Here is a 14,970-nt window from a genome sequence, read left to right on the forward strand (position 1 = left end):
CTTTAAATTATATATTCGTTCTCTAGTATTGGTAATAGTAATTATATATAGTAGAAAGAAGGAGATTAATGAGATAAATAAGAGCGCCCGATTAGCATGAAATTTCTGTTTTGTAGGTAGTGTATCTACATGAGCACCTCTAAAATTGGAGGTACAATTCAGGTTTCAGATTGGCAGTTCACCTCCTGATCTTGACATTCCATTATTTACAATAACTGAGATCAGTGTAGATACTTGTGTTTGGAAACAAATTAATCGATAGACATCGATCACGACCTCATAGTAGTTTGCTTCTGGAAATTTTAATTCAGAATCAAGATTAGCGCAAACCTCTGTAAGTCGAGTTCTGAAAATGAGTGATGATGTTCAGGAGAAAAGCTCTAACTATACTTAATTTAAGTAATTGCATTTCATCGTTACATCAAACCAATCCATGGGAGGATCATTTACCGCAGATCCTCCCAACTGATTACACACATACAAATATACATGGATGCATGTATATATATAATCTATAATAGCAAGGTGTAGACGGAAGAATTGATTCTCATTATCCTTACTTAGTTGCCACTCGCCATGGTTATCCTCTTATTAGATCCATTAGCTTAAGTGGAAGGAGGTTCCTTATCATTTATGCTGGGAATCTAGATCATATGGCAAAAGTATTGATGGACACTCCAAATGGATATAAGTTTTTCTCCTAGAACCCATTTTTTTTTTTGTGGTGGGGTGGGGGGACTGACATCAAACTACGTACGATTTCCCCACTCATCTATTGTCTCCCTCCCCTCTTCCCTTGCATCTGCCCTCACCTACCTGGATACCTATTTCCATTGGTTTCAGTTTTAGTTAATATATATTTTTTTTCTTTTAAAATCCAAGAAAATCGTGTTCAATCACAGTTGGTTCTCTTTAACCATTGGATTTAGAATTCCTACATTTAACATACATAGAATCCTAATTTTTCAAATACAAATACAATTTATTTTTAAAATGGTTGCAGAGGCGTTCACAATTGCAAATGTATTGGCCATATATCAACTTTCAATTAATCAAAAACTTCTTTCAATGTATCTTTCTACTAAGCCATCCAAAATTAGTTCGGTCATTAGCATATACATTAGGTATATGTTTAGCATTGATATATAACACCGTTTTCTTAGAACTGATGTGTGGGTTGGAAGCATCGTTTTCTGTCTTTTTTTTTTTCTGTTTGGAAACGTTGCTACCAGGTAGAACGTTTCCTGAAACAACAACAACACTTTCTGTTTGATACCAGTGCTCCATGTCTGTTTTCGGCACTGGTACCCATTATAGGAAGTCCATGTCACCGTCACATCATGTCTTCATTGGCAACAACGAGCTGCAATCTGAAAAAACACCAAATTCAGAGTTGCTCCAAGCCACGCCTTCTCGATGTCCATGGCGTGATTTGGAGCACTGTTTTTTATGAAAAAACGATTCCAAACAAATAGACATTTCCTAAAGCACCATTTTTTCCGATATAGCGCTGATGTATCACTATTTTCTGGAGCAACGGCATCAATGCCAAACAAATGCTAGATTTAGAGTAATCATATCTGCAACTGTTTAGAATAATAATTGTCTCTTACCAATCAATCATATTCAATTACATTTCGTCCTACTAATACGGTAATCATCTCTTACCTAAAGGAGGACTTTGCAGCTATTTTTGAACAATTGTATCTTACCCCAAAAAAAACAAAATAACTACCAAGGATAAGTGATGAAAATCATAACTAACAATTGCAACTATTTTAGAAAACAGACTCGATGCTTCTCAGTTCTCTTGCTGGGGGTAGAGAGTTTGAACTCTGAGTCGAATTTTTGTCAAAATGTCGAGAAGCTGAGAAGCCCGAATTGACAAGCTTGGCTCGGAGCTTTTTAGATCTAGATCAAAATGGTCTTTTTAAGGTCTTTTTTGGCATCTGTCTTTTGGTCTATTAGGCTTTCAGTAATCAAACAAAAAAGACTATTTTTGGTCTATCCAGCTTCTAAAAGCCCAAAAATCTTTTAAGAAGACTTGTCAAATAAGGCCTTAGCCTTTTGCGCAACAGTATGAGTTGGAAAATTGTATTTTCTATTTACATAACAAAAATAACAAAAAGAAGAGAAGGAGAAACTTTGAACAGCTTGGTCTCATTCAAAAGCCAAAGGCATGGCCAAGGGAGAGAAGTGATGGTGCGCAATCCGGCCAGTCCTAGCTGTCAACGGCCTTGCCTTTGATTAGATCAACAGGGGGCCTGAAACGGAGAAGAAGGTGGGGAATCTCCGGGGAGGAACCCGGTGAGATTGCTCCGAAGCTCAAGTTAGTATTCTCTCAAAGGCAAGATAAAACCAGATGGCGCAAAATTCACATACCTCGTTCTTGGGGGTAGGGAGCCTTTTATAACCACCTCGCGCATTTACTCCTAAGCTTTTGTCAAGTTGGGTATGGTTATCCCTGCACTCCTGCCAGTTCGGGTGTCATCACCTCTACTGGGACAGAACCGCGACTGCTCTCTTTGTCGGAGCCGTCTCTACAACTGGAGATGGCGGTAGCAGGTGGCGGTGGCAGGTGGTCGTTGGAGTGCGGCTGTCGAGCGTCAGATCCCAAGTCAGTCAGGTGCACTGCCCCTAGGTATGGACTTCCTCGGTGTCAGGTGTGGTACGGTTTGTTCAGTTTGGCATCCTGGAGGCGAAGTGCTAGAGTGGTGAGCGAGGTGAAGTCTTGAGTTCGGATAGAGGTGTGTCCCGAACTGCCATGGGGCAAGCCAGTTCGGGTCGTTGCCCTTTGTGCTTGCAAGGATCGGGGCTTAAGAGAGAGCTCAGGCTCCTTACAGGGAATTCAGACCGCTGGTTCCTTGCTTCGGAGCTCGCGTCTTGGGTGTGCTGTCATGCCGAGCTGTTGCCTTCGCCACGTGTCGAGTGATTACGACGTCGGGCCAAATCTTCCTTCATCAATTGCCCCCCACTCCTCACGTTTAAGGGACTTGCCTTGGCGCGAGGAGTTCGCGAGGTGGCAGGTGGATTTGTCTCGTACTTCGAATTGACTGATAGCGGGAGGTGTTCGTCCGGATTTTTTGGGTTTCTCGAGCGCCAAAGAGACAGTAAGCGCGCCGATCTGTCTAAAAATGTTGACAGACGTGGCGGCACGCGCTTATTTCAAATTTCAAAAAAGTGCGCCGCTGGGAGACGTGACAGCGGGTCTTTTCAATTTTGAAAAAACGCGCCGCTGCCGCTTTTAATGTGAGGAGACGTGCGCTGGCGTTCTGTCAATTTCAGAAAGACGTGCGCCGATGTTCTGTCAGTTTCAGAAAGACGTGCGCCAATCACGTCTCGGTCTCAGGGGACGTGTGGTCAGCGCGACTGCGGGCCGTCGGATTGGCTTTGATCTGTGCTTTTGGTTCTCGATCACTGTGAGTATAAATAGTGGGCGACCCCAGTTGCTGTCACTTCTGCGCTTTGCTTCTTGAGCTTGCGTCCAGGCTTTTAGTTCGCATTCAAGGTTTTTGCTCATTCAAGTTCCCGTAGTCCATTCAAGCCGTTTTCCGGGTGAGTACCTTCTTGGAATCCATCTTCTCTCCTCGATGCCTAGCTTGGATAGCTCAGACGGTTCTTCAAGTGGGTCAGATACAAGTTCTATGAACCGAGTTGCATCCCCTGATGGTTCTAGCGAGCCGGAGTTAGAGCTCGAGGAAGAGTTCAAACCCGTAGGCCGAGTCGCCTCGGGTAGTTTGGCATCCACTTCTCGTCGGGGTCAGACGTTAGACAAGTTTGACCCCTCGACCATGATGCCTGAGGGGCTCCAATCCCTTATTACCTATTACAACTTGCCCGGGGAGTACGCCTATTTCATACCTTCGGGTAGCTTTCCTTGGGAACACGGTCCTGAAGAGATCGTGATATTCCGGGAGCAGCTCGCTACGGGGCTGCAACTGCCTTTCCACCCCTCCTTGTCAAGGTCTTGAACCACTTTGGCGTTACGGTCGGCCAGCTTCACCCGAACTCCATTCGTAACTTGGTGGGGACAATCTCCCTATTTTGCGAACAAGGCTTTCCTTTAGACTTGGAGATCTTCTCTTCCATTTTGATGCTTAAGAAGCAAGCGGGTCCCCTTCCCGGGCGTAGGCGGGCGTACTACCTGTCTCCTCGCCCGGGTTTTAAGCTTTTACATGAACTTCCCAACAAGGTCCCGACGTGGAAGCAGGACTACTTCGGGGTGCGAAGTGTATTGGGGTGGCAATTTCAGACCGGGTGGGGAATGGCCGCCCCTGACTCCGGTGTTACGCTTGATAAAGAGACGGTGAAGGGCCTTCGGCAATGGGTGCGGCTTGGGCTAAAATGCCATCAGTATCTGACGGAGGCCAAGCTCATTACGGCCGGCCTGAGTTCGGGTAGGTTCTTTACTCAGAGGTCTTGTTTTTGCTGTTCTTTTGTTTTTTCTGATGCCGAACTCCTTTTGCAGGTGTGATGGACTCAGGAGGGACTCGTGGTGGGCACTTGTTTCAAGGCATGAAGAGGAGGAAGCGAGTCGCCAAACGAACTCGTGCCGAGCTGCCCCGAGATGCGGAGCCCGAGGTACTAGACTACCCGTCAGAGGATCCGCCCAGGGAGCCCGAGATGGCTCCTCCAATGCAAGAAGCGGCAGGGGCCCCTTATGCCGAGACTACTTACATGGGGCTCCCACTTACTCGGGGGCTCCCGCTTACTCTAGGTCTGCTTATACGCGAGCTGGGCCCTCAGGCTCAGGAGCCCAAGGGGAATTCAGGAGCGTGTTGTCGCCGAACCACGCTCTTCAGAAGAGTAGGGAGGCCATTTTCCCCGAGGAGGTCGCGGCGTGGACCGATCTTCCTTTGAACCAGGTGACTTGTCACGCTATTACTCATGCCATGGTGGTAAGTCAGATTTCTTGTCGGGCTCTTTGTTTTTATCCCTCTTGCTGTCGTCCTTTTGATCACTTGTTCTTCCCTTTTGGTAGGTGAATTCTTCTATCCATGCCTTGGTGGCCCAGGTGGAAAGGAGCTCGAGGCAGGCACGAGCTGCCGATGAGGCTTTCCGCGCTGCAGAGGCGACTTCCCGAGCTGCTGAGGCGGCTGCTCGCGCTGCAGAGGCCAGGCAGGCGAGGTCTCAGAGAGATGTCGAGGCCATGGGAGTCGTAGTGAAGCACATGGCGGACCTGAGGCTGGATTTGCAATATTAGGTCGAATACCTTCAGGAGGACATTAGGGAGAAGACGCAGATCTTTTCTCAAGGTATTGAAGATGCCAAGAAGAAGGTTGTCGATGAGTACATCGCCTCGCCGTGCTTTGACGACCTGATGGTAGACTCGTACAGAAGGGGTTTTAAGCTAAGCCGGTGGATGATCCGGAATACGTATCCCGAGCTCGACATCTGTGCCATATCCACTTCGCACATAACTCAGGAGATGGCCAATGCTGCTGATGGTGAGCCAGATTCCGAGGGCGAGGCAGGACCTTCGGGTATCGCTGAAGTGCCTTCTGATAATGAAGAAATAGCTCTGGGCCTGTGAAATGTAAAAAAGTTTTTTTTTTCAAAATGTACACTCCCTTATTTTGAAATGGAATGACTTTTCTTTTGGTTAAGTGTTGGTTGTACTTTTCTCCCGAACTGACCGTATTTGCCAAACTAACCATATGCCCGATCTGTTTCTTGCCTGGGTTACTGCACTTGCACGGCCTGTTTTGGTTTTAATACATAGTCTCTGAGATGCCGATGTCCCTGTTAATACTTAGTCTCTGGTAGTGATTTTGTCCACTTCGCTTGGTGGTCTATAGGTAGTATCGCCTTAGGTTGACGATGTTCCACGCTCGGGGTACTTGTTTGCCCTCTAAGGTTTCGAGCTCGTATGCCCCCCTTCCCAATTTGGTCCAAGTTTGCTCACGCCGGGTTTGGGTACCATGATCTTACGGAGAACCAGGTCGCCAACGCGGAAGCTTCGCTTCTTTACTCTGGCATTGTAGTATCGAGCTACTTTTTGTTGGTAGGCCGCTGTCTGGATGTGCGCGAGGTCTCTTACCTCATCCAGTAGGTCAAGGTTGGTACGTAACTCGTCTCCGTTTGTCTGATCGTCATATGCTTCTAGTCGTAGTGTAGGTATTTCGATTTCCTCTGGGATTACCGCTTCAGTGCCGTAGGTGAGGTTAAAGGGGGTCTCTCCCGTGGCGGTTTTTTCCGTAGTTCGGTGGGCCCATAGAACACTTGGTAGCTCGTCCGCCCACAACCCTTTAGCTCGGTCTAGTCGTGCTTTCAGTCCGCAGAGGATGGCTCTGTTCATTACTTCTGTCTGACCGTTTGCCTGCGGGTGTGCGACCGATGTGAAGTTCTGACGAATTCCCATATTTTGGCACCATTCTTGGAACTTGATATCCTTGAACTGCTTGCCGTCGTCGGAGTTCGGTACCCAAGGTAGTCCGAAGCGACATACTATATTCTTCCAAAAGAAGTTCTGTATATTTTGGGCTGTGACTGTTGCCAGGGGTTCAACTTCTATCCACTTTGTGAAGTAATCTACTGCCACCACTAGGAACTTTCTCCCACCTGTTGCTGGCGGGAATGGCCCCAGGAGGTCGATGCCCCATTGTGCAAAGGGCCATGGACTGGTGAGGTACTTGAGGTCAGCAGCAGGCTGATGGTGGATATTGACATGCTTCTGACACTTGTCGCATTTTCTGACAAGCTCGACAGCTTCTGCATTCATCGTTGGCCAGTAGTATCCTTGTCGATGTGCCTTTTGGGCGAGGGCTCTGCCCCCAAGGTGTCCGCCGCACAGGCCTTCATGAGTGTCGCAGAGTACGAGCTCGGCTTTGGCAGGTCGTAAGCAACGCAGGTAGAGGAGCGTGTAGGACCATCGGTACAACCGTTCATCTATTATGACGTATTTGGCTGCCTGGCGCTGCACCCTCTTGGTTGCATTGTGGTCCGCAGGGAAGGTTCCATCTAGCAAGAAGCTCGCGAGTGGGTCGCTCCAGCTCGGCTCTGCTTCAAAGACGGGAGCGACCTCCTCTGCTCCACCGAGAATGCTAGGCCGAGGTAAGTCCTCTATGTACACGGTTCTCTTGGTGTTGTGACTCGTGCTGGCTAACCGGGATAGGGCGTCGGCCTCAGTGTTCTCTGACCTCGGGATTTGCCTGATGAAGTGTGACTGGAAGTTGAGTAGAGCCTCCTTTACTTTTGCCAAGTATGTGATCACAGTGAGCTCACGTGCTTTGTATTCACCCGTAACCTGGTTGACCATGAGCTGGGAATCACTGCAGAAAACTATGTGCTTTGCTCTTACCTTTTGCGCTAGGTTCAGCCTGACTATCAGTGCCTCGTACTCCGCCTCGTTGTTGGACCGTGAACCCAAAGCGTAGTGCGTATTCCAATTTCATGCCACCTGAGCTGCGTAGGACTATTCCAGCCCCGTTGCCCTGCTGGTTCGAGGAGCCATCTACGTGAAGGATCCAGGGCTCCTCATCCCAGTTCGCGCTTGGCCTAACTAGGAGAGATGCCACACTAGCTGCTACTTCACGGGGTTTGGACTCTATTGGCTTGGGAGCTCCGGGCTCACCCGAGCTGGGGATCTCGGGCTCAACCGGCCTAGGGACTTTGAGGCTAAACGTGCACTCGGTGATAAAATCTGCTAAGGCTTGGGCCTTAATAGCAGTTCGTGGCTTATACTGGAGGTCATACTCGCTGAGCTCGATGGCCCACTTCGTTAGCCGACCGGAAACCTCGGGTTTGAGTAAGACTTGCCTCAGAGGTTTGTCGGTCAAGACCATGACAGTGTGAGCCTGGAAATATGGGCGGAGTTTCCGAGCTGCAATCACCAGTGCATATGCCAGCTTTTCTATCTGCGGGTATCTCGTCTCTGCTCCCTATAGAATTTTACTAACATAATAGACGGGCCGCTGGACCCGATCTACTTCTTTTATTAGTACCAAACTGACCACTTCGTCACTTGCCGAGAGGTACAGTTCTAAGACCTCGCCTTCCTCGGGCCTGGCTAAGGTTGGCACAGTAGCGAGGTAGATTTTTAGCTTGTTGAACGCGAGCTGGCAGTCTCGGGTCCATTCGAACCCTTTGCCTTTGATTGCCTTAAAGAAAGGCAGACAGCGGTCTGCCGATTTGGACATGAAGCGGCTCAGAGCGGCTATGCGGCCGTTTAGCTTCTGAACTTCTTTTACTTTTCGGGGTGGTCTCATATCTAGGATGGCCTTTATCTTGTCCGGGTTGGCTTCAATACCGCGCCGGTTGACAATGTACCCTAGGAACTTACCCGAGGTGACACCGAAGACACATTTGTTGGGGTTCAGTTTCATGCTAACTTGACGCAGAATTTGGAAGACAAAATCTAAGTCTCATATTAATTCCTGTGAAAACTGCGTCTTGACGACCATGTCGTCTACATAACATTATATTTTCGTGCCAATTAAGAGCCGAAACAGCTTATTTACAAGTCTCTGGATGGTCACCCCAGCATTCTTCAGTCCGAAGGGCATTACCTTGTAGCAGTACAGGTCGAACTCGGTTATGAAGCTGGTTTTTTTCTCGTCGGACTGGTCCATCCTGATTTGGTACAGCCTGAGTAGGTGTTCAAGAAGCTTAGCAACTCATGTCCCGAGGTCGCGTCCACTAGGAGGTCAATTCTGGGGAGGGGGAAGTAGTCTTTTGGGCAAGCTCGGTTTAGGTCGGTGTTGTCGACGCACATGCGCCACTTGTAGTTTGCCTTTTTTACCAGCACTGGGTTGGCTACCCAACTCGGGTGATGAACTTCCCTTATGAAGTCCGCTGCGAGGAGCTTTTCGACCTCCTCGTCGACCGCCCTCTAGCGCTCCGGGGCTAAGTTGCGTTTCTTCTGTCTAATGGGTCTGACTACAGGGTCAGTGTTAAGTTTGTGAGTTATATGGCTAGGGTCAATACCGGGCATATCAGCCGCGGACCATGCAAAAATATCTAAATTTTGAAGTAAGAAACTCACCAGTTCGGTTCGTAGAGGTTCCTTGATGGAAGCACCGATCTGTAGCGTCCGACCCGGATCCGTAGCCGAGGTCGGGATTGCGACCATTTCCTCTGTGGGCGAAGCTCGTTCCTCGCCCTGCTCCGTAGGCCGCTCCAGCTCGAGGTCATCGGCCGCCTTGGTTTTTCCCTTCAGGGCGGCAACATAACACTTGCGAGACTCAAGCTGGTCGCCCCGCACTACCCCCACACCGAAGTTTGTAGGGAACTTCATTGCCAGATAGTAGGTGGAGACCACTGCCCGCAGAATATGCGTAATTGGCCGCCCTATTATGGCATTGTATGGGGAGGGGGTCGCGACCACCAGAAAATCATGGTTGAATCTGACTGCACAAGGCCATGTGCCGACTTCCACAGGTACTGTTATCTTCCCGTGGGGCCTGACTTCCTCTCCGCTGAAGCCCACCAGAGGAGTGTTTGCGGGCTTCAACTCGCTTCTCCGCAACTGTAGCTGGTCAAATGTCGACTTGAAGAGGATGTCCGCCGAGCTACCTGAATCCACAAGTACACGCCTGACTTCAAAATCGCTGATCCTTAGTTTTATGACGAGCGTGTCATCGTGGGGGTAGTGGACACCTCGCGCATCGTCTTCCGAGAAGAAGATCGGTTCTTCTGTCTTTGGCCTCTTTGGAGGGTTCTATTCTTCTCGAGCTACCTCGCGAACTGACGTCTGGGATGCTGCCGAAGTACACCCTGCTACCACCGAACCTCCCACTATCACATGGATGGTTCCCCGAACTGGCCTCTCTTCCGGAGGCTGTCGTTGCAACGCTTCGGCTGGTCTGCTGCTGGATTCGGGGGCATCCTTTCCGCGCTCCCCTTGCCGACCTGCCTTATTATTATTATTATTATGCTGTACAAAATTTCTCAAGTATCCGCGACGGATGAGTCCCTTTATCTCGTCCCGGAGATTATTACACTGTTTGGTACTATGACCGTGATCTCTATGAAAATTACAGTACAAATTTTTATTTCTCTCGTTTGGATTCCCGTTTAGGCGAGGTGGCCACTTTACGTATAGGGCGTCTTTGATCGTCATCAAGATCTCGGTCCGCCTCGTGTTTAACAGCGTGTAATCCGTCCGAACTTCTAAGGGAGCTCGGGACGGCTGTTCCGGCTTCGCCTCCCAGGCCGGGTTTCTTCTGTCACCTGGGTTGGAGGGCTCACCTTCTCTTTTCCTTTTCTCGACCCCACCTTCGGTCCTTTGGTTGATCTCTTCCTCTATGCTCATGAACTTGTCCGCGAGCTTGAGGAATTCGGCCACGGTTGCGGGCTGGCTGGCTACCATGTGCCATTTAAACTCCTTGTGCGTTACTCCTCTCTTGGCCGCCGCGAGCTATACCGCGGGGTTTAATCACAGTATTTGCAAGCACGCTTCATTGAACCGCTTGATGTAGGCCCGGATGGATTCTCCTTCTCTCTAGACTACTCCGAAGATGCTTTCCTCAGTTCTGGGGCACCGCTTGCTGGTAACGAAGTGTGCGATGAAGATCTGCACGAATTGGGTCCAGCTTCTTATTGACCCTGGGGCTAGGTTCCTGTACCAGGTGCGGGCCACCCCTTAAAGGTGGTGGTGAAGGCCATGCACTTGCATGATTCACTGGCCCTAGCGATGTGCATTTGGGACTGGAAAGCATCGACATGGTCGTTGGGGTCAAAGGACCCATCATACTTGTCCAAAGGTGGGAGCTTGAAGTCTCTGGGCATGGAGACTCCTAGGAGTTTTGATGCGAGGGGGGAAGGAACTGAGAGAATTGGGGCAGCTTTTACCTCATCCGAGCTCGTCTCTTCCTTACCTCTGAGCTCGGGTAGGACACGGGTGGCAGTTCGGCGACTTCGCCAGCGCCTTCGTTGTTGAGTGGGCCTGGTACTGGCGTTGCTGGCCTCTGTGTTGCCAAGCTCAATGGGCCCGGAATGTTGGTAGTCTGCTGCTAGGGTGCTGAATCGGTTCTCTGTGAGCGGGAACTCAGGCTTGGAGCGCCGAGGTGCTGACTTTGCGGGCGAGGTTCTCGACCCGCCTGCGAGCAGTGAGGCGAGGGTCATTTTCCTTTCCCTTCGGCCTGGGGATGAGGCCTGGCTGTTAAGGGGGTTCTGGAGTTGGGAGGCTTCTCCTCGGTGAGGGCGTCCACCCTGAGGGGAGGCCTTAACCGGCTTCGGAGCAGGGTGCCGAGGTGGAAGTAGTGACTGGTTCAGGGGTAGTTGGGGGAACTACTGCTGATAGTGATGTTGAGAGAGGTGGTGTAGTACTTGGTGCTGCTGGAGTTGATGCTGTTGGAATTATTGCATTTGGACTTGCATTGCCGCATGCATTGCATCAGGTCGTCAAACTGGCTCTGGCTAGTCGCCAGGGGGATAGCAGTTGGTTCAGTAAAGGTTGTTTTGATAGGGAGTGGAAAGGGGACATTCATGGCGGGAAGGTTTATGGGCACCACTGTTCGTGGCGCATTCAGGCTGGGGATCCCATCCACCGGAAGGGGGATGGTGAACTGCCCGATGCACACCACGGGGCCTTGAAGTTGTTCCCCGACGGTGTTCATGTCCGTGCCACGTCCATCGTTGCTGGAAGAAGCCACGAGTGTTGGGGTTTTTTGGAGAAAAAAGAGGTTATGAGAGTTTTAGAGGGAGGCTTTTAGAAGCGTTCCCACAGATGGCGCCAATTGATGGTGCGCAATCCGGCCGGTCCTAGCTGTCAACGACGTTGCCTCTGATTGGAGCAACAGGGGGCCTGAAACAGAGAAGAAGGTGGGGAATCTCCGGGAGGAACCCGGTGAGATTGCTCCGAAGCTCAAGTTAGTATTCTCTCAAAGGCAAGAAAAAACCAAATGGCACAAAATTCACATACCTCGTTCTTGGGGGGTAGGGAGCCTTTTATAACCACCTCGCGCACTTACTCCTAAGCTTCTGTCAAGTCGGGTATGATTATCCCTGCGCTCCTGCCAATTCGGGTGTCATCACCTCTATTGGGACAGAACCGCGACTGCTCTCTTTGTCGGAGCCGTCTCTACAACTGGAGATAGCGGTAGCAGGTGGCGGTGGCAGGTGGCCGTTGGAGTGCAGCTGTCAAGCGTCAGATCCCAAGTCAGTCAGGTGCAATGCCCCTAGGTATGGACTTCCTTGGTGTCAAGTGTGGTACGGTTTGTTCTGTTTGGCGTCCTGGAGGCGAAGTGCTGGAGTGGTAAGCGAGGTGAAGTTTTGAGTTCGGATAGAGGTGTGTCTCGAACTGCCATGGGGCAGGCCAGTTTGGGTCGTTGCCCTTTGTGCTTGCAAGGCTCGGGGCTTAAGGAAGAGCTCGGGCTCCTTACGGGGAATTCGGGCTCCTTGTAGGGAGTTCGGACCGCTGGTTCCTTGCTTCGGAGCTCATGTCTTGGGTGTATTGTCATGCCGAGCTGTTGCCTTCACCACGTGTCGAGTGATTACAAAGTCGGGCCAAATCTTCCTTCATCAAGAAGCCTTAATCTTCAACGCTTGCACCACCAATGAGAAAGGAGTCCGAACAAATAAGGATATGGCTAGCTCTCATATGCTTTGCAAAAGAGATTCCTTGGAAGATAGCCTACAATTTGGCTTCCTCTGCGGAACCCCGAGCCTTTCCACCGACTACACCTAGACAAGAGAGAGTATTAGATAAAGAAAGATCCCCAAAAGAGCAGGATGTTGCAGATATAAATCCTCCATCAGAAAATAAATTGATTGGATACGAGGATTGATATTCAAATTAAACTTATGTTTTTGATCAGACATTGATATAACCTCCAGGCTGAGATTTTGGACGCCATTAAACAAGTTATTTAGTTTCCTTACTACCCAATGGACCAAGACTTGGCAGTCTTTAAAACACTTCATTTTGAGCATGCCAAATATAATATAAAGCCAGAGCGTACCAACATAAAACTAACTTTGAAAGATGTTTTTTAGTTGTACTATAAGAAAGAGCATCGATACAATAAAGCCGTAAAGTTTGAAACAAAGCCTTGGAGTGATATATTCTGAGGTGCTGCTAAAAGAGTGGCTTTAGCTTCGACATGACACAAAGTTGTGCACTTTGGGTAGGAATTCCTGCTTAGAGTGTGCAGCCAAAGTTTCTCATTGGGGCCTTTCATGGCTCTATTGTTCCCTGTCTTCTGCAACCTTTTCTTTTTATAAGATTAGAAGGGGCTACATAAGACGGGGGGTAGCATGTCCCTACAAATCAATGGAACAAATAAAAGCAAAAGACCAAGGAAGATTAATGATTTAAAGAAACAAAACCATGAACTGACAACTAGACTTCATGTGCATGGTGAGCCATCCAACTTGTAGCTTGATTTACCTCGCGGTAGACATGTCTGTAGATGATTCCTTTTTTGCACCTCTCCTTCAGCTCCCAACAGTCGTGAGTGACGTTCTGCAGGTTCCACGAGCAAGGCCTTACACGATCAAGGCATGAGATCACAAACTTGGAGCCACCTTCTATAATGAGAGAATAATTCATGAAATTCTGGCCAAATTATGGGGCCCCCAAGCAGCCCAGGTTTTAGCTTTATTTAGGGGTGTTCATGGGTTGAGTTGGGTTGGGTCGGTTTGAGTCATTTTTTTCAATCGACTTGACCTAGTCGGTTTACTTATTGACTAAACTGAACCGACTGACCCTGAAGCAAAACCAACCCAAACATGAAGGGTCTGTTTGAGTCGATTTATTGGTTTAGTCGATTTTTATATATCTTTTAAACTAAAATATCTATTTATACTTAAGTTTATTTCTTTTTAGTTTTTATGCAAAACCAAAATATATATTTAAATCGATTAATTTTTTATGCAAAACTGATTTTTTTTGTCAATATATATTTAAATTTATACAAAACTATTGTATTATATTTGTATTGGTTTTACCTTTTTAGTTTTTGTCATAAATAACCAATTTTTTTTCAAAGTTCAAACAAAACACAAATAAAATATATCAACATTTAACATAGTGTAGGGACTAATTAATAATTACTTAAAAATATAGAATTGGTTCGGTTTGGTTTGACTTTATTTTTTCATACATGAAAATCGAAACTGACCCGGGTTATCGGTTTATTTTTTTCATACAAACCGAAACCGACCAATGACTTTAAAAAACTGACCAACTCAAGTTGGGTTGGGCCGATTTAATCAGTTTGGTCGGTTTGACATTTAACATAAACACCCCTAACTTTATTAATAGAAGAAAGGGCCAATTTATAGGCTTTGAAATCCAACACGTCACTGAGATGGTTACTAGATAAAGTAGCAATGGTGCACATACCCCTTCCAAACGTGATGCATCAAAATTTATTTTAATCACTCCTATCTCAAGGAGGGTCCATCTTATATAGCTACAACTCTTAATACTATTCTCTCCCTTGAACTCAGACACGCTACCCTGAAATTCAACAAAAGGGACAAGGGCTTTATCCAATGACTTAGTATGGGGTATCAAGATATTTTAAAAAACTCGCATGTTTTTTATTTTCCAAAGCTGCCATAGGGGGAAGACGAATTTTTCTCTTAACCCTCCCCCCACACTCGATAAGTTATTAAAAAGTTCAACCACCAATCTCTAAAAGACCTTATTGATCATCCAAACCTTGGATAGCTGGATTAAAAATCAACAAACATTTCTTCACAAAAGGAGCAACCTCTATAAATATGGTTCACATCCTCTTCCTCCCCACAAATATTACAATCTCCATCAGTATTCACTCCTCTAAATCTTAGAAAAGACTTTGTGGGGAGTCTATTATTCAATAAAAGGTACATAAAAACATGCAGTTTTGGAGGGCACTTGAGATTTGAAACAATATTATTCCAATTGTAACCATTCACGGGATTCAATAAATGGTTAATTGTAGGCAGATTTGGAAGAAAATTTGCTGTTAGAATTAAACCATCAAATCAACTTATCCTCTTTTTGGTTTGAAGAGATGAATGTAGCCTTGATTTTTAGTC

Source organism: Nelumbo nucifera, chromosome 1, assembly GCF_055504915.1.
Source record: "Nelumbo nucifera cultivar China Antique chromosome 1, China Antique-T2T, whole genome shotgun sequence".
NCBI classification, from domain to species: Eukaryota; Viridiplantae; Streptophyta; class Magnoliopsida; order Proteales; family Nelumbonaceae; genus Nelumbo; species Nelumbo nucifera.